The sequence below is a fragment of the Lytechinus pictus genome, chromosome 5 (assembly GCF_037042905.1).
Source record: "Lytechinus pictus isolate F3 Inbred chromosome 5, Lp3.0, whole genome shotgun sequence".
Lineage (NCBI taxonomy): Eukaryota > Metazoa > Echinodermata > Echinoidea > Temnopleuroida > Toxopneustidae > Lytechinus > Lytechinus pictus.
Window position 1 is genome coordinate 11,306,117 of NC_087249.1, and position 13,277 is coordinate 11,319,393.

General features: G+C 36.9%; 1 long non-coding RNA gene across 1 annotated transcript; it reads left to right on the forward strand.

The window, feature by feature from the left end:
• Positions 1-344: 344 nt before the first annotated feature.
• On the forward strand, positions 345-10,529 carry LOC135154240 (uncharacterized). Its single transcript, XR_010293626.1, has 2 exons — positions 345-671; positions 8,076-10,529. It is a non-coding gene; the product is annotated as an uncharacterized LOC135154240 (long non-coding RNA).
• Positions 10,530-13,277: the final 2,748 nt, after the last annotated feature.

Genomic DNA, 13,277 nt, shown 5'->3' on the forward strand with positions numbered 1-13,277 from the left:
TGGTGAGATATGTATTCTCTTATTTGATTTCTAAAAAATAGTCCTTAAACTGTCTCTGTTTGGGGTCAATAAATACAAAAATTTCAGCTCGCGCTTCGCGCTCGCATTGTTTGTTTAGCGAGACAGATACGTATTTTTTTTTAATTTAAATTTTCAGCTCGCGCTCGCATCATTTGATCAGTGAGATACATTACATATCCGTTTGATGGCACAGTCCTTAAAATGTCTCTATATAAGGTCAATAGGCCTATACCTGGTAATTGAGCGCGCTTTGCGCGCTCACTGAGCGACTCAAAATTTTTGCTGGTGCCCCCCCCCCCCAATGCCGTGACCCACGGTACGCCACTCACCATCCATAATAGGGCCACTGTCGTGCACTGGGGGAGAACATGAGCACACAATGGCGGGAAATTTGAACCGGATTTTGAACAGCTGAGCGTGGCAGGCGAGAGACAAATGTATTTCGTAGATAGGGTAGAATGTACAGCAAGCAACAACAACATCATCGGTGTAAATGCTGAGGGAAGTGACATGTGCTCTCCAAAAAAAAAACAAGACATCTGACAGATTTTATTTTCCTGATATTTTTTTACAATGTGAGACAGCGAAAAGGATATAGAAACTTCAGGAAGCTGATCTCGGGAAAACATAGTTTGGTGGGAGCCATGCAGGTAAGTTATATAATTATCTTGATGTTAGGTGTTAAAATATAACCTTTTAAAACTAGTTGAGAGAAATACACGTTAGTACATGAAGTCAAGGCATATCAAAGTACGTCATACATGTATTCATAGGCGGATCCAGCTTTTGGCGAAAGGGGGGGGGGGCGCACTGCCGAGCGGCGCACATATTTTTGCACTTCACCGGCGCCATAAAAGAAAATGTTGAAAAAGGGGTTAAGTCTGACCCTGTCAAATGCTCTTTTCAAAATGTAGGATTTCCAGTCATGCCATTTTGCATGACCACACGCAGATAATATTTCCGGGGGGGGGGGGGGGCAAGACTCGAAAATTTGGTGCACATCTCACATTTGCACATTTTTCATAGTTTTCATGAAATGTTAAGGAAAAAAAATTGTTTTTCACAACAGCAGATCGCGAATGTCCACTTAAACATATCTCATTATAACAGAAATATTCATCAATTTAAACATATAATCTTTCTAAAACATATATAGAGAGAGATTGAAAAACTTATTAAAGAAAGAAACAAGCAAAAAGTAACACAAATTATGCATGTTATGTGCGATTTTAAAATCTCGTGTATTAACCCTTAATTATTGCGATGAGGCCAATGCTTTTGTAGAGATACAAGTTTTTTTTTACCATATGTATATATATATATACACAGGGGCGTCGATCTTTTTTTAAGATTTGGGGGGCAAAATCATGAATCAACTTTCCAAAGGCGCTCGATATCACACAAAACAAACAAACTCACACAAACACACACACACATATGCATATATATATATATATTTATATGAGATAGAAACACATATCTCACCAACAAATTAATGCGAGCGCGAAGCGCGAGCTGAAATTTTTTAGTAAAACTGACCTGAAAACAGGAAAAAGGTGCCTGTTTAGGACTGTTTGTAGTAACTCATGAGGAGGATACATATCTCACTACACAGATAATGCGAGTGCCGAGCTGAAATTTCTTTATATTCTGACCAGAAAGCTTGATATTCTATGCATTTTTTGGTACCAATGATTAAGATGGGTATCTAAAAAATAGATGCGAGGGCGAAGCGCGAGCTTAAAATTTTGATATTTCGATCTGAAAAAAAATGACAGTTTAATGGACGTTTGTAAAAAAGAACAAGATTATATCCAGCAAAGGATTATTGCAAATCGAAGCGGGAGTTCTTTTGACGTTTAGTCCTGAAAAAGGGACATTCTATTCACCTATTTAATCATGAAAAGTATGGGGTTTTGCTACAGAAATGATGCGAGCGCAAAGCCCGAGCAGAAAATTTTTATATTCCAATCTGAGAAGCGGATAATGTAAGCACGATTTTAAATAAAGAACGAGTTGTGTAGCTCAATCTCAATATACGACTGGTTGCGTAATTATACACTCCCGGTACTAGCAACGGGTTTTAGCAAAGTTTTGGGCTAGTAAATATCGAATCATCTTCTTAAAACACTATAGTAGCTGTCTTAAACTAAAGGCCATAGGGGTGGCACAATGTGGAATGTGTAAAGAAGAAAAGTGACTGACCTTCTTTTTATTAAAGCATTGAAAAATAAGATCAAAATTAAAGGATTTGCTCTACGCTTTTGTATGATTCTGGGATTTTTTAAATAAATTAAAGATTTCATGACATCTGTCATTCTGTGGGCAACTGCCCCGCCCCAGTCCACTCTGTAAGGGCATGCGATAAGCTTTGTTATGACCATTCAACAATGAAATGTATAACCAGGTGCCGCTGATCATTCTTGACCGGCGCCGATCTAGATTTGGTTGGCAATAGGCCCTTCTTCATTATTCTACCGGCGCCTATTTATTGGAACCAGGGGACGCTGATTATTCTTGACCGGCGCCGATTGAGAACAAGTAGTGCTGATTATTTTTACCGACGTCACGTAAGATTCAGGCAGCGGCAATTCATAATTGACTGGCGCCGATTTAGAACCAGGAGGCGCCGATTATTTTTGACTGGCGCCGATTTTTAACCAGGTGGTGCTGATTATTCTTGTCCGGCGCCGATTTAGATTTAGGTGGAGCTGATTATTCTTGATCGGCGCCGATTTAGATATAGGTGGCGCTGATTATCTTTGATCGGCGCCGGGTACGAAATCAGGCAGCGCCGATTTTTCTTTACCGGCGCCGATTTATAACCAGATGGCGCCGTTTATTCTTGCCCGGCGCCGATTTAGATTTAGGTGGAGCTGATTATTCGTGATCGGCGCCGGTTAAGACTCTGGCAGCGCCGATTTATAACCAGATGGCGTTGATTATTCTTGTCCGGCCCCGATTTAGATTTAGGTGGCGCTGATTATCTTTGATCGGCGCCGGGTACGAAATCAGGCAGCGCCGATTTTTCTTTACCGGCGCCGATTTATAACCAGATGGCGCCGTTTATTCTTGCCCGGCGCCGATTTAGATTTAGGTGGAGCTGATTATTCGTGATCGGCGCCGGTTAAGACTCTGGCAGCGCCGATTTATAACCAGATGGCGTTGATTATTCTTGTCCGGCCCCGATTTAGATTTAGGTGGCGCAGATTATCCTTGATCGGCGCCGGTTAAGACTCTGGCAGTGCCGATTTTCTCGACTGGCGCCGATTTATAACCAAATGGCGCTGATTATTCTTGTCCGGCGCCGATTATTCTTATCCGGCGCCGATTTAGATTAAGGTGGCGCTAATTATTCTTGATTGGCGCCAGTTATATGCAGGCAGCGCACTGCTGATTATTTTTAACCGGCGAAGTTGTTGGGAAAAGGGTAGTTAAAAGAAAAGATAAGGAAGATGATATGATTGCGCTTTGCTGGGGGATAGTCTTTCCTTACTGTTGCAAATATTATATCAGTGTAAAATTAAATTGTGACACAGCTGGTCGGGAGCATATGGCCGTATAGCTCGGGGGTACAATGTAAATTTGCGCTCCCGTCGGGAAAATGGAGAGGGGGAGAGCAAGGAAAGAAAGGGAAGGAGAGGGGGAAAGGAAAGAGGAAGAAGGAGGGAGACAAAAAAGGAAAGAAAGGGGCTAAGAGGAAGAGGAGAACAAATAAAAGGAAGGAGAGATCGAGGGAGAGAGAATGGGACGATACTTAAATATATGACCTGGAAAGGGAACTTTTGGGGAATGTTTGCTGAAAAGTGAAATTTCTTGATAGTCCGACCTGAAAACTGAACAGTTTTAAAATCGAATCACGATCGAACAAGGAATGTTTCTGAATAATCAATTATTTAGAGCGCGAAGCGCGAGCTCAATTAATTTTAAAGATCATTTAAACCTAAGTACGGGACATTCATTATTTTAAATCATGGAGAGGATTGGTGTCTTAATTCCTAAATAAAATGATTCGCGAGCTGAACATTTTTGATATTCCGATCTAAAGACTATACATTTTTAGTTTAATACAGTATTAAATGTAATAAAGAATCTCAAACAATATTATTAATTCGAGCGTGAGGCGTTAGCTGTAATTTTTGTATATACTGGACATGTTAAGGACGTTCCACAGTTATGTTTGTGCGCATTATGATCTGTGCATAGTTTACACTCTGCGCGCTGACGTCACAATGGATGAACAGGTGATTAATTAGCTGCGGGTATGTGCTGATTTACTCATCTTCTGCACTTTAACTGCAGATCCGATGCGTTATTTCATGAAGCTGAAAAATTGAATTATTCCATGGACCATTCAAAAAAAGATTCTCTACAATTTCAAAATACTTTACTCTGCAGTGCTGCCAAGAATCACGAATATTACCCCGAGTTTGAATAAATGGTAGAGTGGTTTTGATTTTTTCTTCACATAGATACAAAGCATTCGGCGCATTTTTGGTGTTTTAAAAAGCACATTTGCTCTAATAAAAATACTGATAGTTTAAAAACAAGCACATGAACCCCTATTTTTTAATGTTTGTTCCTCTTAGGTATATCTTCCTCTACAACTCTACAAATTTTGGTGAAAATGACATGGATTTTGAATAAAGTGCAGCATTTATTGTACTTTTGTAGTTTGTTACTGAAATTTCACATTTTTTAGATTGGGATTTTGTTATCTTTTACGCCATTTTTAAGAACTGACAGTGCTGTTAAACTTAAAATTGCAAACAAATAGCACTATAAATATATTCTCCATTCTAACGATACAATTATTAACTCTCTTGCGAAAGTTGATGACTTTTTCATGTATTTTGACTGAGTAATACAGGTTTAAACTCATTGTAGTAATCTTAAGCGGTCTAAAAATGCCAAATTATTTTGAATGCGCAATTCTTAAGAACATCAATTTGGGTGAACTTTGAAGTTCTATAGCAAAAGATCAAGCACATGGACCTATGTTAATTTTTGCATATTTCGAATATTAAGGTTCTAAAGTATGTATGTGCAAAGTTTGGTGAAAATGACATGGATTTCACTTTAACTGTGTTAAAGACTGTTTTATATTTAGGAACATTAAAGAGGATGGATGCCACTGCCATGATGGGATTGCGAAGCGCGCGAGCTGAATTTTTAATAACGGGATATTCTAACCACTAATTGTAATCATGAACATGATGCGTTGGCCTATCTAACTAAATTCGAAGATAATTCGAAGAAAATGTTTACCCCCAAAATGGTCTTTAAAGTATACATTTTCAGATCAGCATCGTATCAATTCAGAGAAACTAATGTTTTTTTAGAAGAAAGCATGCCTACTTGTTTTGTTCATTGGTAACATAATTAAAGGGGAATCCAACCCAAACAAAAACTTATTTTTATAAGAAAAAGAAAAATCAGACAAGATGATAGGTGAAAGTTTGAACAATATTGGACAAACAACAAGAAAGTTATGAATTTTTAAAAGTTGTAAATATTGGTAATCACTATACTCATGGAGACTTCAAATTGGCCGCATATGGGATGTCATAGTGATGTAAGGCAAGGACTACTCTTCCATGTACTCCAATACATATTATGACTAAAATGTCATTTTTCCCAAAAGTTTTATTTCATATCATATTTTTCTTTCATGAGGACATTAAGCAATATACTACCTGGGTTATATTTAGATTATTGCCCCAGGGGAATGGGTACTTAGGAGAAAACCACAAATCCCTGATAATAAAGTACATGGCCTATGGGAAAGTTGTCCTTGCCCCTTGTCATAATTTACTTACCCAGTTGCCAATTTGAAATCTACATATAATAGTGATCTCAATTTTAAAGCAGCTATAACTTTCTTATTGCTTGTCCGATTCCTTTCAAACTTTCGCCATTCTGTTTAATTTATTTTTCTCCTTCCCAACAAAACATTTTATGGCCAAGGCTGGATTCCCCTTTAACGTGGTATGAATGTATTGAGTGGTGAATTAATATAGCAGGGGCGGCATAACGTATTTTCGTTGGGGGCAAAGCCAAAAAGGGCACTTATATGTCAAAATGGGCATTATGGTACAAACGGGTATTTTCACCATGAGATTATCATCTGCGTGATGTAGTAGTGTGTTTTGTTGTAATCAAGTTGAGCAAAGCCTTTTTGAAGTGATTTTTGATTGATAACATCTATATTTAGACTTTATTTCTGCGAGCAAACGTAGTGAGCGATCGGTTTGGACAAAAAAAAATGCAAATCTGAAGTTGTGAAACTCGCTTTTCTGTCAATTATGGCGTTAATTACTGTTAAAAAGTCATCTTTACGAGATGTTGCGAGTGGGAATCGCAAGCTCATACTTTTGGACATTTCATACAATAAGACATGAAAATTAAAAGCAGTTTTTGCTATCAGGAAAATATAAAAATGATGCGAAGCGCGAGCTTATATTTTTTATATAGGCCTACTGACCAGAAAAGGAACCTGTTACGATTGCATTTAATGACTCATGAATAGGATACATATTTCACCAATCGAATAATGCGAGTGCGAAGCGCGAGCTGAAATTTTTTTATATTCCAACCTGAAAACTGGACATTCAAAGCATTTTTTGTAACAAAAAATAGAATGAGTACCTTACTAAACATTTAATGATGCAAGCGCAAAACACGATCTAAAAATTTGTGATATTCCAACCTGAAAAACATTTTGTGGCCCAACCATTAACAGGATGAGTACCTTACTAAACAATAATTGATGCGAGCGTGAAGCGCGGGCCAAAATTTTTGGGGTTTTCCTAACCAAAAATGTATTGTGTTTTACTTAAAAAGGCCATTTCATTTTGAAAATGGGCACATTTCATTTTGAAAAAAAGGGCATTTTCCATGTTGAAAGGGGCATCTTTTTCCTTAGGGGATATTTTGGGGGACAAGTGCCCTCCTGCCCCCCGATTCCGCCGCCCCTGAATTATTGTACATTATCATTCAAGTGGGCCTATATTACAAGACTACACAGACCAGAATATTGCATTATACTGCATGGCCAGATGTGAGGACTTTCAGGTGGCGCCGTTAAGGCTGCTTATAGTTCGTTGCTACTTTAAAATGTCCAGGTTTTAGATAAGGATATCAAAAATTGTCAGCTCATGCTTTTCCCATCACATTTCTTTAAGAAGATATATACCCATCATCTTCATGATTAATAAAAAGATGCATAGAATTTTCATTTTTTTAGGTTTAAACTTAATAAAACCAGCTTGCACTTTGCGCTCGCATTTTTTTTAGATACATCTTGTTCGTGCATAACCTAGCCAGCTTTTGGATTTTCTGGTCGAATATCCACGCTGACATCAGTTAAATACCTATTGTGATTACAAAATCTGAGAATGTCCAGTTTTCAAATCGGAATATCGAAAATTCATTAATAAATTATAATTATTGAACGTCTTTGCTGAATGACAACGGGGCAAAAAAGAAGTCCCTGTTCGCTGGGTGTTGCCTGCCAGTCTTATCTGCTACGTGCCTTTTATATTGGCTATTGCTTATTTGCCAGAATTAACAGGAAAGGTATATAGGGGTGTCAAAATTCTTTGGGTCGCATCATTTTTATTCTTAATCGACCCACCTATGGGCAGCGCCTGCATGAGTTCCGGTGGGATTGTTACATTTTACATGAATGGCAAAACTACTATGGCCACGGCATGCACAGTTTTTACTTTCAACCAATCAAACGGTAGGAATAAGGATTAGGGGGAAGATACTCAAAGTGATTAACATACTGATTTCAGGCTGCTAAGAGAATTAAAGGGTCCGGGGTTTTGGGAGGGGTCTTTCTTTCCAGTAATTTATTATATTTTATTCCTTTTTTAGCTGTTTAATATCTTTTGGCTATATTAGGGTGGGACTCCTATGACTCTGTGCTGGGCGGGAGGGGTGCACCCGCCCCACCCCAGCCTACGCCATATTGTTTTGGATGACATAGAATAGAAAGTGTATACATGTATGACTATTTGACTGTTTCACTTATTTTTATTTTCTCTTAGTTTCTCATTAGCGCAGAATAGCCTTGTGTAGACTATAAAAGATGTATCCTGAGCCATGATTGGAAGTGGGATATACCATCCATGCGGCGTGGTCATCGAGGAATGGAACATGAGATGATGATCAGGAGATGATGCTCAGGAGATCATTGATGGCGGGTGAGGAGGATAGCAGATTGTTCTTATGAGGTATCCAGCTGTTACATTGTGAGATGAGGTCAGACGTCGACGTGTAGGCCTATCCGCAGTTTTACCAAGAGAAGGAAGAGGGAGTGGACGGTGTACTTCGACCGACGAATATATCTTGCAGATACTATGATTGGAAATTGTACCCTATGCAGTCTCATCACGGTGAGGGGTGATCAAGGATCCAGTTAGGCTATTGGCCTTCTGCCGCCCCGCTAGTCCGAGGAAGTTTACGCGGGAGTTTACGTTACATGACGGGAATGTTCCAAAAACGTTAAGGGTTGTTTTACAATTAATCAGGATGCGTTTTTAAGGCCTTCTGTGCATCATAAAATGACATTATGTGTAGTGGATAATCTCAAATCTACGATGGCAATGGTATAGGCACTTTTAGAGCAGTTGAGTCCATGGTTAAAGCAACCTGCAATAGAACTTCGCGAAATTAACCTTAGTATCTTGCATTTTAGGGAAAACCTACTCTCTCATGCCCCCCCCCCCCCTCGGCCCAAGCATATCGCATCTCCGTTCTTTTTTGACAAATCGGAATTGATAATTGAAATAAGATTGTTTCAAAACTGAAAAGCCAGATAACTTGATTGTATGCCTTTTAACCCGACATTGGGCATTCTGCCCCCAAAGTCCTCTGCTAATTAGGGAGTTTAATGCACATTTATGCCTTATTAAGATTATAATATATTTTTCTTTGTAAACATTTTTATATTATATAATACATATGAAACAATAAGTGAGGAAAAACAATAAGTGAGGAAAAACAATAAGTGAGGAAAAACATTTTTTTAATGAAATTAGACTCACAGCTATACTCTGATTGTAAAAACAATCATCGATCCTTATATTAGTGTGGAGATCAGTGAATTTACTGGAACAAAATTGATCAACCAAATCGGCACATCTTCCTTTCACGAATGCGGCAGAATTATACTCCGTGATATTTTTTTCCCACATTTTAATGGCGTTATTCAGACATAATAATATAAAAAACGAAAACGAGATAACATAAAAACTTTGTCTATCTTGCGTGCAGGAAAAGTTTCATTTTATACTTGACCTATATGCTGACTGAATTTTAGGTATCGTGTTAAGGCCTCCGCACTCTTTATAACCTGTCCATGATCCGATTTTGGAACAAATCCATTGCTTATATTCTGATAATGTGGACGGAAAGTACTGTATGTTTTTATTCGAGGTTTAAATTAACTATTAGCACATCAATTTTGGATGATTGCAAGCGTTTATAATTATTTTGAAGTAAAGACCACCTTAGTTTCAAATCCTAGTCAATCGTATGATAGCTGTGACGTCATTACGAATAAATATTTCGCTTTTAATCTAATAAGGATGGTAGCATAGTTACAGATTTGAATACATGTACAAGTATTTGTACACCGATTTAGACAATTTTAAACATTAAGATGTTCCATGTCTCAGTTAATATTCGCGAACCAATTGTACTACGTTCTATTACGAAATCAGGTCGAAGACCAATCGTAAGGTTTGAGTGTCTTTACGGTTTTAACCTCTTGAGGGGAAGGTTTTCATTTACCATCACATGGGTTTTGAACGTTGGTGGTTCACGAAATTAAGTGAGGAAGTATAGAATATTAAACATATATCAAGATATCTATGGCCCATATCCTTTCCCCCTCTCGGATGAAAATTCATATAATAAAGAGGTAAAAATCTTTGATGAGGCAAACATTTCAACAGACCCTTAGAATGGGTTACATTTTAGATATTCATTCCTGCGAAGTAAGAAACAATGTATTTGTGAACGATTTATTAATGAATTAACAGAATTGTACTGAAAGCCCAGTTTGCCAATTTCTCATTTGACTGTTTGAAAGTATTTTGAAGGGCAAGTCCACCCGAACAAAAATGGTTGTGAATGAATAGAGGAACAATCAAATCAAAATCAAAATTTTATAAAAAGCAGGTGTAAAATAAAAAAGTTATGAAATTATGAATTTTCGCTTATTTTTACGAAAGAATTAAATTGCACCAATGTATTTTCTAAAATATGAAACAGGTTATTCTAATTTTCCACAGATTTGACAAAGCATTTTCGTTGAATCAAACTAGATTGCAACTATGGCAATCACATACAAGAAGAAATCAAACCTAGTTTCACGTCATAATAAGGAAAATATATGAAGATATTTCAGAATTCACATGATGATGATAAAATACAAAGAAATGGTGTTGGTGGAGTCATCAGTTGCCTCATTTGCATACTGACCAGAATTGACATAACTTTCTTATTTTTACGTCCTATTAAGATGAAATTTTCACCATTGTGGTAGGCCTATTTCCGAAATGCACCAAGAAAATCTACAATATAAATTCCTCTGCTAATGACATGAGGGTAGATTTTATAATTCTTTATTTTGCCTGGTGGGTGTTTTATAAAGCTGTTCATAAGTCTCGTTTGACTTTACGCCAAACTGGTGCTCCTTTCTTGTGCCATAGTGTTTACATAGCACCTAATATTATGTTCTGGTCATGAATAAAGTCGTGCATTACTTTGCGAAGAGCTTTATGAAGCACCCTCCTCGATAGTAAAATATATTGATACACTTCATTTTGGCTACTTGTATTTATTTTTGTACTCGGTTTCATAAGAAACTTGTCCCCCTGCCACCCCCCCCCCCCCCCCTTTCCAATCCCCCTCTCTCTCTCTCTCTCCCTCCCTCACCCCTTCTCTTTCTTTCTCTCTTCTGAATGTACTTTCACATTTGGTTGTGCGATCATTTGTTACAATGTTACACAAAATAGCAATGTTCGCAACAGTCATGCAACCAATGTTGAAAGCCCCTGTAATATACATGTGTACAGAGCATCCCAAAGAAAGGGAAACGGAGATTCTCAGTTTATTGGGGGTATTTTTTTCAATATTGGCAAACAATGATCTTTCATTGGCTATTTTTATGTCATATGTTATAATATCTCTAGGTCTAGAGCTGCCAACCGAAATTGAAAAAAAAAATCACTTTCTTTATTTCTTTTTATCCTATTTCAAGCCTAAAATCCTTCTTTTTTCAAATTTTGCAAAATATTCAAAAAATAATTCTTAAAAGTTTGAAAAATATGATTTCAAAAGGAAGACCGTATTCAGTATCATTATTTGCTTAAAAATTCTATTAAGTAGAATAATGCTAAGTCACACAGATGTAAAATATATATATATTGATGGTCAAAACATATGTAATGAATGATATATCTATCGCTAAAATGGGTTTCCTTTTTTTGTGATGCTCTATACACACACCCCTTGGAAATAGAGTGAACTTCATCAAGTGCATGTTTACATTATTGAACCTATAATAACTTTGACGAAAGATTGGTAAAAACTACCAGTTTTCTCAATTCAAAAATCGCTTATTTACGAACAATTTAAAAATTCAACTTTATCCAATTGTTGTAAATGCATAACATCCATAACATTCATCATTGCCAATTTGAAGTAATATTAATTCTTGCTTTGTCAATGCCAGGATGCACTTTAATGTATTGTGTCTCAACGCATTGTAAATTATCATTCAACACGAGTCAAACGTGTGACAATACATAGATGACATTTTTCGAAGATATTGTTCAAACAAATTTATAATATCTAACCAAAATCGAAAGCTGTTCAACAAATTATTTTCGTTTTATGAAGTTCACTCTAGAAAATATTAAACAAGATAAAAACATCCCCTCTTTCAAATTAAATTATACCAATTGTGTTGCAAAATGCATTTCTATTGACTTATTCACATTGAATAAACACTTGATGATATTTCATTTTGATTATGGAAAAATTTAAGATTCGTCCTTACATTCCTTTGCCTAGATACTGAAAAAGCTCATCTGAAACAAAAACAAAACGATGATGCAATAGAGATGCTAAAAATATAAATATAACATTCTCCAGAAAGGAGGAAAATTTTACCATCAATATCAATCCATTTTGCAACATTTAAGGAAAAAAAATGGGAGGGGGGGGGGGGTGGATGGATAGATAATTGAGATTTGCACATCTGCAAAGGCTACAATAAATCTCACCAACTTGGTGGAAATTTATAAGTGACTTTTGTGGATAATGTGCAAATCTCAAAGGGGAGGCAATTAAACATGACCTGCTGCAGGCCAAAGTATGACATTGTTCTTGAAAGTACTCTATAAAAGCTGAAAATATCTAGGTTTTGAATTTTACCAAGTTTTTGCAAGTCGATCATCCGAAAACTTGCCACTACCGAGAAAATATCTGAATATTAATTTTTTTTTAGCCTTATCAAACTTAAAATTATATTAATTTTTAAAATCGAAAAAATGAAATGATAAACAATGGCTGCCTAAATTTTGATTAACTTCAACACATTTTACAATACCCACGAAAACCCTTAGTTTAAACCTGGAGGTTTCAGGAACAATGTCGCATTTGGGCCCCGTTGCATAAAAGTTTACTATAACAGTAACTTTGCCATCCAATGGTAACTTCCTTGATTCTGATTGGCTGATGAGCATCATTACCATTGTAGTTACATGTACCATTGGATGGCATAGTTACCATGATAGTAACTTTTATGCAATGGGGGCCCCAGGCATGTATAAAAAAGGTTTTGTGACATTTCTGCTGTACCATGGCAAAAAAGGAAGCAACTCTATGGAGCAAGTTTCTTAGTAAAATAAGCAAAATATGTTTTATACAGAAATGTATAGAGCATATATAAAATATATATTTTGGAAGGTCTACATTTCAGAAATTGGGGGCTATGTGACTCAAATTCACTGTCACGTTGAGTATAGAGAATTAGAAAAAATAACTTGCTTCCTTTTGTCATTGGACGGCAGATTTGCTCCTGTGATAGTTGCTCCTGCTCCTACCCAAAAAATGAGCACATTAATACCTATCACAACCCGAACCATACAAAGAAATTGGTGGAGGACAAGCAATTGTCACAGGAGCAAGTGTCACCTCACAGTAAAGGATAAAAAAAGGGGAGGGCAGGTCACAAT